The sequence below is a fragment of the Anomalospiza imberbis genome, chromosome 7 (assembly GCF_031753505.1).
Source record: "Anomalospiza imberbis isolate Cuckoo-Finch-1a 21T00152 chromosome 7, ASM3175350v1, whole genome shotgun sequence".
Taxonomy (NCBI): Eukaryota; Metazoa; Chordata; class Aves; order Passeriformes; family Viduidae; genus Anomalospiza; species Anomalospiza imberbis.
The window spans coordinates 12,710,731-12,725,209 of record NC_089687.1 but is presented as its reverse complement, the minus strand read 5'-3'; the positions used below and the strand labels follow the sequence as shown (position 1 = coordinate 12,725,209).

The 14,479-nt window shown below is 44.9% G+C and overlaps 1 long non-coding RNA gene across 1 annotated transcript; it reads right to left on the bottom strand.

Moving 5' to 3' along the window:
- Positions 1 to 752: 752 nt before the first annotated feature.
- LOC137477594 (uncharacterized) lies at positions 753 to 10,110 on the bottom strand. Its single transcript, XR_011001077.1, has 3 exons — positions 9,714 to 10,110; positions 9,065 to 9,197; positions 753 to 936 (listed from the first exon to the last, which is right to left on the bottom strand). It is a non-coding gene; the product is annotated as an uncharacterized lncRNA (long non-coding RNA).
- Positions 10,111 to 14,479: the final 4,369 nt, after the last annotated feature.

Sequence of the window (14,479 nt, the reverse complement as noted above, 5' to 3'; positions counted from 1 at the left end):
CATGTGGCAGCGATGGGCAGCAGCTCTGGTTTGCTTCACCAGCAACAAATTATAAATCACTAAATGAATGAGACAATACACAACAAAACTGCTGGAAGCCAGGATCTTCCCTTCCCTTCTCCTCGACGCTGCAATTAGCTCACGCAGCGCTCATTTACTCTTCAGTGTCCAACCCCAGCATCTTACTGACTAGCTTAGAGTCGGTGTTATCTGACAGCAGAAAGGTGGACAGACACTGCTGTGCTTCCCAGAGAGGCAGATATAGGGAGGGGATAAGATAACAAGTCTTTTCTCTGTTCAAGTCCCATACTCCTTGCGTGTTACTCACCATCACAGCTGTCCAGAAAGCACCTTTCAATACTTTCCCATTCTTAATGTGAAAGAGGGAAGAAAGACAGCCACAGGGATCTCTTTAGATGTTGTTGTTGTTGTTAACTTTCGTGGATTTTTACCTCTGGAAAATATTGAGGTTAAAAGTGCTAGAGGTACCCAGTGAAAGCAGGAGAATTCTTGATGAAACCTGGTTTAAGGTTTCCCACCCAAACGCACACACAAACACACTTTTTCAACAGAAAATGGTACTTCTGGAGAACAGAACCCAAACTTTTCTGACCACTGTTTGATCAGCTCCAGTATGAAGACAAATCCTTCAGATTATGATTATAGTCTGATTATAGTCATCATTTTTAAGTAGGGCCCATCCAGACATTGCACAAGGAACAGCACTTGCATTGCAGAGTTCCCTTGAAGGACACATTTGGGCATCATTTGCACCAAAACTGTTCTGCTTTAGGTTGTTGCAGGGCTCAGTTGCCTGCTCTTACTGTGCTGGCTTGTGTCTGCTCTGTCTCTGCTGTTGAACTGTTTGTATCCATTCTTCCCGACAGGACACTGCTCCAAGAGCAGGATGCTAATTAGACTTCTCAGATGGCTCATCTGAGGAGACAACAGCATGGAGAGCTTACCCAACAGACCTCACAACTGCTCTCAATGACCAGATTTGGAAATATGTGAAGGAGATGCCCAAGGGATAAGAATTTACTCTCAGTTCAGGCTTGAGCAAATAAGCAGATATGGAACCAGACAAATATCTGTTTTGCAGTCAGGAGATATGACTAAGTCTATGGGACACACTGCTTTTATCAGTGATCTTGTACTCTAGTAAGCAGAGGAAAAACTGCATCAAAGATGTACTTTTTAACAGTAAAGTCACACTGCAAAGTTATATACAAGTTAGGGGCTTTTCTGTCAGTGTAAAAGGATAAGGCCCAGGCTCTTCAGCCTTCCCAGGCACAGCTGGAGTGACACCAGATATCAAAGGTGCAACTGATAGGTGTCACTCCCCCAGCCCTGGTTAATGCTTGGTGGCTTCACTGGGGATCTTGCATACCTGCAGAATTCAGGCTGGGGCTAGTCATCATTACTACAACAAAAAGCAAAGGACAAATCCCTGGTTAGGTCTGTTCTTAGTATCTGTTTTCACAGATTGCTTCCAGACTGATTGGATTTAGGGGTTTTTTTTGGTTTTTTTTTTTTTTTTACTGGCTTTTCTGGAATGCTAATAGGGACTGGGAAACTTGAACCTGTTCAAATTGATCTCTTGATATTTTTCATTGATTTATGTATTGAGATTGTTCCATAATGAGAAAATGTTTGTATTTTTCATACAGAATCAAGCAGCTTTGATATGCCATACTTTACCCCAGCCAGTATCTTCTACATAGAGGGAGCATAGATTGACCTCTTTCATGGTGATATTTTCCTTATCTTTTTAGCAGCATGAAAACTGGCAAGTAAATCTTCTATAGAAGCTCCCAGCAAAAAACTGAAAATGAAATATTTAATCCCCATGGAAACAGCTTATCATGGAAGAAGGATTTCCCCCAAAATCAGATTGTGAGCTTCCAAGAACGCATCCTAAAAATGGTGATTTCACATCAAAGCTGAAAAGGCAAGTGGGAGGAGAGAGATTTGGAGGAGGAGGGGGAGCCTGACTGCTGGTGCTCACCAGGCCTGTGCAGTCTCACCCTCTAAGACCGAACTCCTTTGGATTTAGTGTACATTTGAGCACTTCCTTAGATTTTAGGCACTATGGGCAGAAGTGGCATTGTTAGGTATTTAACCTGAAAGTAAAGAGGATTGTCTTTCTTCCTTTCAAATTGAAATCCCTTATTAGCTTAATTTCTTAAGAGGGAAACACAATCAGATGGGTTTTTTTCCCCCCAGTGCAATTGAGAGTCAGGCTTCTTTTCTGTCCCTACTCCCAAAGAAAAGTAAAAGTTGTAAAGGAATGCTTACTTTTATTTGTAGCTTTTTTCTGAACACTTAAGTGCACGTGATATGTCAGCCCCTTAAATCCCTTTATTCTGAGTCTGAGTCTGAACTCGTCCAAGTATTTTGTTTTCAGTCTGTTGTGTCACTTCCCATTTTCCTCAGAGGTTCTCCTTTTAACTTTAGCATTTTAAAACTCAGTAACCACATACCATCACACAACCACACCATCTTCTCTTAAGTTTTAGATTTTCTGCTTTACTTCTAGGCAACGATCAATGCACTTGATTGCTCATGCCATCTACCAGAAGATGGAAGAATGGAAAACCTCTCATGAATGGCCCAGACCACTTTTCACAATCCATGGTTGAACTAGGTCCTTCTGCCGTTGTTCCTGGAATTTCTGCAAGTCACTGAATTGTCCTCATACACTATTAGGATGACTCCTTAAGTGTCTCCAGTAATGGCAATTGGACTCCTCTTCTCTGTGGCTTCTCTGCTTTAGAAACAGTGCTCAGGCACTCAAGTTATTTAACTGTTCATGATCTTTGCACAGCTGAGGGAGAACAGATTGTTCCCAGCTAGTAGCCCACTTCAGAACCTTTTATTCCTAATCTCACTGATTTGGATCTTGGCTGATGTCTGAGTAAAAACTGACATTACTTGACAGCTGGTTTTGAAATGAACTGGCAGTTTCTATTTTCTAACGGTATGTGGTTGATATGGAATACTGGAAATTTTGGTGACACATTCTTAACAGAGAAGAAGCCAAGGATGGAATTAGCATGCAATCTGAATTACTGCAGCATGATGAAACATCTCTTTAGATCAAATTAACCTCTTGTCAATGCAAACCACCCCCATGTATTCAAACTGTTTGGATTATTCCTTTGGAACCTGGACTGTTGCAGAATTCAAAAGATTATATCATTGGATATATAGACCTGTGCAAGGAACAACATCCTTTATCCAAATAGACTTTGGAGTGGCAATATGCTGAGGGTGAGGTGGAACCTCAACACTGCAAGCAGCTTTGCATGTGTCCGCCCAACCATGTTCAAGCAAAGGCTCTTCGAGCATCAGAGTCCTTCATCATCCACAGAAAGCCTGAGATCAGCTTTGCTTCTTGCAAAGAGATAGCTATGGAAATGTCTGGCCTTCCATAAACACCACCTAGTCCTGGTCAGTGAGGGCATGGAGGTGTCAAGGGCTTAGTCCTTTCTCACTCAGGCAACATTTCATTAGTTTCTTTCTGAAAAGAAATCGTTCACTTTTATTAAAACTTGGCAGCAAGCAGAAGTCTGAAGAGCAGCACAATCACAGCAGCATCCCTATGAGGTGTCCATGTGGGGCATGGATGCTGGGCAAGCAGTGTCTCCTCAGGCTGAAATCATTACTCTGCCTTTGAAGCTGTTCCAAACTCAATTCCCCTTGAGGAAGCACTGAAAAAGAGCGGATTTGTACCAACCATTATGGAATTTTAGTGCCTTTCCATTCCAAGACAGTCCTTCTTTGAGTAAGGAGTTTCAGTTTGTTTGAGACCTGATCTAATGCCTGCCACATTCAATGAGCTGCAAGATTGTCTCCTCAAATTTGCTTTGCTTGAAGGTTTTCCATCAATTCCCTGTAAAACAGTGGGGCAAAGAGCCTGTTTTCCCACTTCCCAGTGAGGTTTGTTTTACTGATGTTTGTAAAGTACATGGTAGTTTCTGCCTGAGGATTTTAAAGATTTGCACTTCTGCCTAGTCTAAGTACTCTGACTTCAGCAAAGCTATGAACCAGATTAATATCTCCATCTTGTGCTAGTAACTCCTAACTACTGTTATTAAATCCGTTCCAGACCCAGATCAATATTTGAAATGCACTCTGTCCTGTAATTAATCTGATGAGCCATGCTAGCCTTGTTTATAAGTCCCTTCAAATTTTTCTTTAGAGATTTTTATTTTAAAATTAAACTGGCTTAGCAGAAGCACGGTCATGATCTCTGTTTCTCAGTAGCCTTTTCATTCCCTTATTAAATCTCCTGTACTAACTGCATTCAGTAATCTAGTGATCCTGCCTGGTGAACAGGGTTGGATACCAGGTTCTTAGAGAGCCTGCACAGGGGCACGTTTGGCAGTCTGATGGCTCATATGTGAAAGGAATCAACCAGAACTACCTGACAGATTTATGAATTTGTTCCTTGGGCACATAAACGTGTGATGAAGTGTGTGGAACTACAAGAGTTAGAACAGTGTCAGTACTCCTGGTTCCTACCTCATGCAGCCATGTGTCCTCATCAATGCTTGGTCTGCTTCAGCTTGGCAAGGATGGTTTCCTGACACCTGGGTCTTTCAGAGTGAAGGGCTATTCAACAATCAATGATGAACCACTAATCAGTGATTAGTGTTACTAAATTGATTAGGACATGAAACCACTGGCCTTTAGTATCACTGCCCTCCAGAAAATTATTTTAGTTTATTAATGGTATAGATGACAGCAGGACTTAGAAGTAAGCTTAGGAACAGAAGGAATGAACAATATCCTGACCCAATTCTGTTGCCATTGACCAACAGTCACATAGCTCACTTACACGAGAGTGCAGGAAATTGACACACTACTGTTGTTGCAGGCTCAAACCCACAGCTGCTGGTCTGCTGTTGGCAGTAACTTCCAGTTTGAGCAGGAGGCTGGACTGCAGACCTCCAAAAGTCCCTCCCAACACGTCTTTCCAGGAGTCTGTGACCCTGCCCAGGATTCCTGTCCTGTTGCATGACACACAGATGTTCACACTCTAGTGAGAAAGAAAGGGGTCTAGGGATGGGGAGAAGTTACTGGATATACACACACAGGGAATCATTACAGATCTGGAAACAATATTACGGTGTTGTTTTCTTTTCCTTCATTGGTCTTTAGTATTCTTCTTTGGAAGGGACTCAGCTAATTGAAGACATCAAGGAGGTGCTGAAGAGGTTTATGGAAACAGGGGCAACAAGCTGAGACGAAAAACTGAGATACTGGGTAGAGAGCAAAGCTACAGATATTTCCTAGTCCCTAGAGCTTTCTGAGGAAGTCTAAGTTTTTCCCATTTAAAGAGTGGGACCCACAAAGATTTTGGCCTCAGATTTAAGGTTTCTCCACGAGACACAAAGAATATTGCACAGCTCAAAATGCAGGATGTGAAATCACTGACAAAGTGTCAGCTCTTGGACACTGTTGCCCTTAAAGGAGCTCAAAGGCCCTCTGAGGAGGTCCATGCCAACCCTTTTTATTATTTGAAGCTTAAGTCATCATAGAATTGTTTAGGTTGAAAAAGAGCTTTAAGATCATTGAGTCAAACCATTAACCCAGCACTACCAAGGCCACCACTTAAACCATGTCCCCAAGTGCCACATCTACACATCCTTTAAATACCTCCAGGGACAGTGATTCAACCACTTCCTTGGGCAGCCTCTTCCAATGCTTAAAAATCCCTCCAGTGAAGAAATTTTTCCTATTATCCAATCTAAACTCTCCCTGTTGCAATTTGAGGCCATTTCCTCTGTCCTGTCACTTGTTACCTGGGAGGGGAGAAGAGAGAAATGGGCCTTTTTGTCCCTTCTGAAGAGACTTAAGGCACTTACCAACAGTTCAGCTCATGATGAAAGTTTGGCACAGATCTAGAATGTTCTTGTGCCCAGTTCACGTATATTGTAGCTGATACATACACTAGTTTGGATTCAGAGCCTATTTAAGAACATCTTCCTTATCTCTGAGGGAATTTGCATGCCTTGCTGTTCCACTTGCACAATGCGGAAAGCCTGACCCTCCAGCTTGTGAAAATCACTCCACAGCTTGTGAAAATCACCCCACAGCTTGTGAAAATTACCCCACTTTTGCATCAACTTTTTTGCCTGGGTCTAGTGACCTACCTCTGACTGGAAGAGATAACTTGACCAGCCAGAACCGTGCTGGGCTGACAGGAAATTGGCAAAGCTCAGTTCTGCAAGGAGCTGCTCAGCTGGGCTGCTGCTGCTGCGTGGGATGCAAGGATAAGAAATCCTTCCAGGATGAGATCTGGGACACAGCCCGGCCTGTGTGTGGGCTTCACTACCAGGGTCACACAAGACCCCTGCTCCTGCAACAAAATTTTAGAAGAATGCTCAGCATAGTTTGAATATCCCAGCGTGGGGTTGGGGTAAGGGAGCAGCTGGGGTGCTCTTCCTCTCACCCTTCATCCTCATGGGAATTAAACACGAGAGCTAAATGCTCGCTTTTCTGAAGCTATTATTGGCAACCAATGCAAAATATCCCTTTTCAAGACAAGTAAATGACCTGCTAAATACAAGCTATAAAAATTCAGGTCATGTTTTCTGTTTCATTAATATGCTGCCTGACAAAGCCTTTGCCTGCTGGGGCTCTCTGCTGGGGAATGGGAGTTAGAAAACCCTTAAGGATTTCTCACTGTCATTATGAGATAGAAAGGCAAACAGGCTTCTGAAGGAAAGACGGCTCCCAAAAGACAAGGCTTTGTGTCCTGATCTCATGAACAACCACAGGAGGAGGCAAGTAATGCCATTTACACATACAGTCCCAGTAGTGTGGAGTTCGAATGCTTTTATGTTTCACTAATAGCTGGGCCTGACTGTCCCAGAAGTCAATAAGAAGGTTCTTTTGATTGCAACAGGCAGTGGACCAAAAATGCTATTTAGACACAGAAATGTTTGTTAAGTTGGCAAGGAGGGAAAGAAGAACAATATTAATCAGAAAGAGAATTCAAGGGAGAGTCTCTCTGAAATGTTTTTCCACAAAAATCATAGAAGCGTTTACAGTGGAAAAGCTCTCTAAGATCATCAACTCCAGCCATTAACCCAGCACTGCCAAGGCCATGTTCCTAAGTGCCACATCTAAACCTCTCTTAAATACCTCCAGGGCTGAGGACTCCACCACTTCCTGGGCAGCCTGACCAAGGCCTGACCACCCTAACAGTGAATAATTCTTTTCTAACAAACCTCCAATCTTAACCTTCCTTTGTGCAACTCCCATCATGTCCCTGGCTGCCTGGAAGAACAGACTGACCCTCACCTGGCTACAAGCTCCCTTCAGGGAGGGCAGTAAGGTGACCCCCAAGCCTCCTTTTCTCAAGGCTAAACACTCCCAGCTCCCTCAAATGCTTCTCACAGGACTTGTGCTCCAGACCTTTCACCAGCTTCCATGGCGACTGTAGTCTTTGGGCCGGTAGCATCAAGAAATTACTGGGGTTTTTTTATGTGGTTGTTCTTTCCACATAAAACTGTCTTTCAAAAACCAGAGAACTGATTTCTGTCTCCTTGCAGGAGACATCCAAGGTGGATTCAGAGGGTGTATCACATCTAGCTGTAATTACAGGGATTTCCCATAAAGGATGTAGTGAGGCTGGACCTTCATTCACATGCTTGGCTCAAACTGGATTAATCTACAGCTGGGTTTCTGGATCTAAAACCTTTTCCTAGTGTAAGGAGTTTGGGCTTGAAGGAATTTGAAGAACATTAGGTTTTGCTCTCGGCAGTATTGAGTAGGATGTGTCCTACCTTCCTGAGTATGTTCTCTGGGCTTGCAGGGTGGTAACTGATGTGCTGTCCTGCCTAGGGCTGAGGTTTGGCTTTCCACCTCCAGGTCAATTCCCATCTTCTCATCTGTCCTGCTTCCTCAACTACAAGCTGATAAAGTGAGTTTCATGTGGTGAGCATGGGAGCTGAGATGTAGCAGGGAGATCCAAAATGTAACCTGACTGCCATTCAGAGGGTTATAAACATATAATTTATAAATAAAAATCACTGTTATTTAGAGAGCTATAAATATCTCCTTGAGCCACCAGGTATTTCCAGGTTTGGCATCCAAATGTCCTGATTAATTACTTCTTGCCAAAGGTAGGTTTTAGGGACCTGGCTGCTTTGTGCCCTTTGTGTGGTTCACTACCATGTATTCTTTTCTCTGCAGTGCTCTTGCCCAGAATGCCAGTGTTTTGGAGCAGCACTATCAGCCTCATCCCAGAGATACTCAGCCTGCAATGAATGCATTGATTCATAGCTTATTTTCAAAGCCAGAAGGAATTGCTATGCTGATCTGCTCTGACCTCGAGCATTCAGTGGGCACAGGAGTATTTATAGCTCTGTTTACAGCATTCTGCTCTGCATACAAGTGAACAGGGACAAAAGCAGGTTCCCTGTCCCAGTGTAGGTTTGACGGCCACTACAAGTTCAACTGCTTTATTAAGGTATTGCCCTCAGTAACTGGCAGGGCAGATTAGCCCTGCCAATTCCAGGGTGCGTGGGCAGGGAGTCACCCACACACAGCACTTGTGCATACAGTTGCAGTGTGCCTGCAGCACAAGCAGAAATAAGCTCCAGGTGCAAGGACAGAGATCTGGGAAATCCTGGGCCTGTCTTTCTTAGTCTCCTTGCTAAGCCTGTCTTGTGTCTTCTTTTGGGGGATCATCTGTCCTATGTTCTAACCATATGGAAGCAGCCCAAAAGGTGCATAAGATCACTGGATAAGATGACTAAAATGAGCTTAGAAATAAAAAATTACTTGTAGGGAAGTTGTAGAGAGCAGCAGGACAGAGCCACGACCAACTGCAGCTGTTACAGCTCTCCCAGTATAATATGCTTCATTCAGAGTGTGTTCCTTGCTTTGTATTTGGAGTCACAGGCTAAGACACAGTGCCTTCCACCACATTGCTGCATTTCAGATGTGGTGATGAACAGACCTGCCCCAAGCTCAGCCAGTCCCAGAAGATAAACTCACTTCTATGTGTGCAACTAAGACCATTAAAATGGCAACTGCTGAAAGTTACCTCACTTTCCGCTTGCCATGTCCTGTCTTCATGCCTTGCAGCACACAGCCAATCTGCGTGACCATTTGTCTTTCCCCTGCACTTAACTCTGTTGCCTGAGCTCCTGATGTGTGGTGAATGTCCGGCCAGAAACCTGAGCAACAACCAAATATATTCATTAGACAGATTAGCTAGTTTTTCTTCCTGTTCAAGATTTCTGCAGGTTAATGCCCTGGAACTTCAAGTGCAACATAAGATGCCCGTGTCATTTTTTTCCCAGTAAAATGAAATTTACTACATTCCTTAGAACATGATTTTCATAGCTAAATTTTGCTAGAGTTCTGATTGATATGTGTCCTGTCAGGTTCAAATTCCCCTGACGCCTGCCTTTTTCACCACACTGTATTTGTGAGTGAACACATAATTGTCCAACATTGTACAACCCTCAGATGAAATCCCCAAGAGGAAGAGTAATTGCTTTTTTACATGCGCAAAAGTAAAATCAGCTGGAGCTAATGCTCTGATAGTTAAGAGAAGCAGTTATTAATATTTCTGCATGGAGGCAGCACAGCCACCAAGGCCCTTGCTACTGTGAATCTCACAGTCTTGCTCTTAGGCAAAGTATATGCAGTCATCTCTAATCTGTTCCATCTCTCCCCAAGCAGCTCACCCAGCAGCGTGAACAAATTGCCTGGAAATGTCGTCATCGGGCTTCATCTGGCACTATCTCTCCTGTCTGGGTCATTGATTTCCTCATCTCCTCTGCCTTGAAACACACATCATACATTAATTTGTGGCTCTCTGGTACTGAAGCAGCTGCACTGTGCCTTCGCTGCTCAACACCAGCAGCTTTCAGCCTCTGAAGTGTCCTTCACTGCTGCTCACATGAAGACCTCCTGAATGTGTCTCAAGTGGCCTCCCTGCCTGCCACATAACAACATGTGCTCTGCCAGCTTTTGTTTCATCACAAGAGAGCTTAGAGCTCTTCTGCTTTTGGAAGTTGGGTAAGATTCGGTCTCCTTCCTACAATGACTCAGTGTGCTCCAGAAATTACTCCTGCCTTCTATGAGCAGCTACTGTGGATCTCTCAGAGCTGTGCCAGTCTCTGCTAGCCACCAGCTGCCCTTTGGAGAGCAGAGCAAAGACTGGGGGCTGCTCCATGCTCTGGTCTTATGATTGCTAAATACAGTCCATTGATAAATAACATAAATGCATGGAGGGCACAAAATCAACAGCTGTTGCAGGTGCTAATGCAGCCTTTTCCTCTGTTCTTTCACCTGTGTCACTGATGCCTTTCAACATCACCCTTTGCATTTTGAGTAGGTATTGTAGCTTTGCACAGCTGTTTCCAAGGACCTAATCTGGCCAGCAGAAACTTACTTTCCTTGTGTTTTAATAGGAGTAATAAAAGTCCTGCCTTTCCTCAACACTTGTAAACTGAGTGCATCTGACATGGAAGTACAAGATGGTGAGACCTCAAATGTGAAGCCCTTACTCCTAAATGAATGGTGATCTTAATGGGAATAATTCCATTCAAAGGAAGTGCCAGATAAAATTAGTCTATTTCCTTAGGGAAGTGTGTTCTTTTATAAAGCTCTGCCAATCCTTGCCTTTTTAGAAATCAAATTGGCAGTCTCTTTGTTTCACAGCCAAATTCCTGATCCTAGGCCTGGAGTATGTCTGGAAAAACATTTCTAGAGAATCCTCTGTTATTTATAACCTGGAGAAGGGAATTATTCTTTGTATCCTTACTAGAACAAAGAGCAGCAGGCTGTAAAAGGCCATGGAGAAAGGGCTGATCTAGTGTACTAGAGAAAAAAAATCTTGATATTGAGGCTGATGTTTGCAGCATGTGTTCAGGATGAGTCACATGAAAGGCAAATTGAGATAAGAGCAAAGACTCCTGAAAGAATACGACTGATTTTAATCCCTGTATCCCAGTTTACATGGTCTTTGCTGTAGAAATAAAAGCTCTGCACTGCCCTGTAATGTCTCCTTAAAAGGAGCAGCACCACCAGCTTCCTACCTGTGCCCTCACTGTATGTTCCCTAAGCCTCTCAGGAGGTGTTTTCTTTGTGACCCGTTTATAGAGGGTGCTCATGGTCAGCCTGTCCCAGCCCTCCTGCAGATGTCACAGCCACACCATGTCCCATCTCCAGCAACGCTGACTCAGGAAGTCACATGAGAAATTTTATCATGTTTATGTAGTTGCATGTGAATATCACTAGATGTCCTCTACTGCTAAGTAGCTTCACTGTGGTCTGTGCCAAGCACCAGAAAAATCTGGTTAAATCAATCTCAGTTGTTTAAACTATGTTATAACTTCATTGTTCCTAGTCCATAGAAGCAGAACAATATTGTTCCTCCATAGCCCAAAGGTGTGATCTGCTTTCTCTGACCAACTGCACTCACCGTGGCAGCAAAGCTACTGCATTGTTTTCATGCAGATTTGGAGTCAACTGGCAGTGCAGGAACACCTCAGCTTTTTCCTTTGCAGCTCATTTGAGATTGTGCCATCTGACACGGTTCAGGCTGTGGTCTCTTTGTGCTCTTCTCCAAATTCAACACCAAGGGTCAAGCCTGCAGGACTCTGCTCTTGCAAGATCCAATCTGGTGCAGGATGGTGCTTTTATCTCTGCAGGATGCAGGCAGGTACAGCTCCCTGGTGCAGCACAACCTGCATGTCCTCCAGACACTGATGCCAGCAGCACCTTGGGTTAGTTCTTGGGAGGGCCACTGCATCCCCTCAAACCCCATCTCCATCGTCTGACTTCCCTGAAGTGACCTCTTATCCCTGGATATATGGCACCAGCAGGAACTTGTACTGACAAAAAATTTACCCATTGCACTGTTCCTGCAAGGAAATCTTTTTTTTTTTTTTTTTTTTTTTTTTTTTTTTTTTTTTGGTGCAAACAGTCTCTGCCTTGCTGTGGTGCTGTGTGCAAGCCCTCATGTTTGCAACCTCCTGTTGCAGAGCCTGGGCAAGGGAAGTGTCCCCAGCAGCCCAAAAGGCAGCTGCCAACAAAACAAGCCAAGAGGTTCATGCTGCACTAACCCACTCAGCTTTAATATGAGATAATAAACAGCCACATTCATCTAGACCTAATAGTGAAATACCATGCTGCATACATAATGCATCCTCTGATTTAGTGAGAGTTTGCCTGAAGTATAATCTGACTTGAGGAGTTCAGAGGTTGTATGGTCACTTTAATCTACTCACTGAAGCTGAAACACACTGGAAATGTCATGTGCTTAAATCTGTATGGGGGAAATGTTGGCTGAAATTTTAAAGCACTCTTTTCTTTTAGCTTTCCATTTCGTTCCAAGGTTTGAAGTGTCGCCCATCCTGCATTCACATCCCCCCAGGGAGGGCTGGTAAAGGGGAAGCTCTTCATGCCACTGCCTCTGCTGTCAAACTGAACGTGATGCTTTGTTTGAGGCTCCTCGGGGTGACTCAGCAGGATACAAAAATGCACTAAAATAGGAGTTGTATTGTATAAGCGCTCAACCACAGCAGCAATTCCCCTTTAGCAATGTTGCTAACTAGTACGCACTACAAGAAATTTAATGCTGCTCCAGATATTGGATGGAATTGAAAGAGGACTTTTTGGCTTTCTTCCATCCATAATTTTAGTATTTCTTATGGTAGGAAGGCTATTGAGAACTGAGCAATAACCCAGATACCTGATGTACAGGAGCCAGGCCACAGGCTTTTCCTGTCAAGTGTTCCTGACTTAGGTATGAAATGCATCAGAGATTTTCAGGTTTAGGTGTATGAATATTGGGCTTGGTTGGCAAATGCAGAAGCAAAAATGTGCAGCTCTAAAGGGTGATCTGTTTAAGATGCCCAAATAGAAAACTGGATGCTCAGATTTAAAGATCTAAACCTGAAATCTTTGGCCTACCAGTCCCAGGACTGCTTTCCCCAGCATTTAGTGACAGCATTTCCACACCTCTGAGAGTGTACAAATGACCTGCTGTGCACAGCTTTGCCAATTCTACCCTCCCTGGTGGCAAGATGTGCTGATAGCAAAAACCAGATTCCTCATAAACAGTCACCTCCATCACTGCACTGCAGTCTGCCCTAGGAAGATGCGGAGACTGTTTTGTCCTAGAGGGAAAATCTGTAACCAACAGAGAAGCAGTTTCACACCAAATTCAGGTGTAAACATGTGACTCCTTTTGACAAATGCATATCTTACAAACCCAGCCGTCAATTCATGTGAACAAAACACACCTGTCCCAAGGTTTGGTTCGGAAAGCCTGTGGGGTTCCTCCTGGTCTGCTCCCTCTCACCTCTTCCATGCTGCTGGATCAATGCAGGTTTTGAAGCAGATACTCACTTATTTTGTTTGTAAAATGGCAGTACACTTCTCTCTGCCTCTTACACGTGTGGGAAAGATAGCACGGAGGCTGTCTTGCTCCGTGCATGCCACAGCGCTGTGCCAGACTCCTTGGGTAGATGTTTCTGAGGACTGCTGGAGTGTATGGAATGCTAATTCAGCACAGGAGGAGAGCTGGGACTGCTCAATTGGGTTTAAGAACCATTTTGAGTTCCTGTACCTCTGCTTTGCACACCACCAGGGACATAAGCCTTGACCCAGCACGGTAAATCAGCAAGTGCCTAAACGTACCCCCTGAGATGCTGCAGGCACTTGGTCGGTACCTGAGCACCACCCAGGGTTGTGCCCAAGGTGCTTCTGTGGTGGGACACGTCCTTCCTGCCACGGATTATTCTCACACAGCCATTGCTAGCATCCTCTGTGAGGGCAGCATGTCATTAAGTGTGCGTAGGTGCGGGAGCAGAGCTTTTGCTGGTGTCAGGTGCAAGGTGTGAGGTGGCAAAGGAGCCCGCAGGTGACATGGGAAGCGCTGCTTTGGTTCTGCCTCCCAGTGCCAGCCAAGGGCACAAATGAGAGGTAAGAAAAGTAACCACTGCCCATGTGTGTTCCCCGAGTGCTATATAGGATGAGCTCTGGTGAATTAAACACGAATTCTGTTATTGGGATTAAAGTTGATGAGGCTTCCTCGTATTAAGTATGAATATATACGGGGGAGGGGGAGAAGGGGGTTGTGTGCGCATAGCAGCTGGTTCTCAAAGGCTCGGTGTGTGCCGTGTTCATGCGGCGTGAACGGCACTCGTAGCAGTCCGTGCCCTCCGGCTGCTGCCCCGTCCATCAGACAGAACCGCCGTTCACTGTCCTCCTCCTCATTTGCGGGCGGCTGCACAAACCCCGCGGCCGGAGGGTCGCCCCGCTCCCCTTCAGCCACAGCCCCGTGGGGCCCGCGGTGCCGGGCGGGGAGAGCGGCCCGAGCGGTTTAAGGTGCCGCCGCTGCCCCGCTCCGCTCCGCTCCACCTTAACGCGCGGCGGCGGCGGCGGACGGGCCCATTGCCGCGCCGGGGGTCGGCGGGCCCGGGCCCCCGGGAGCCGCGCG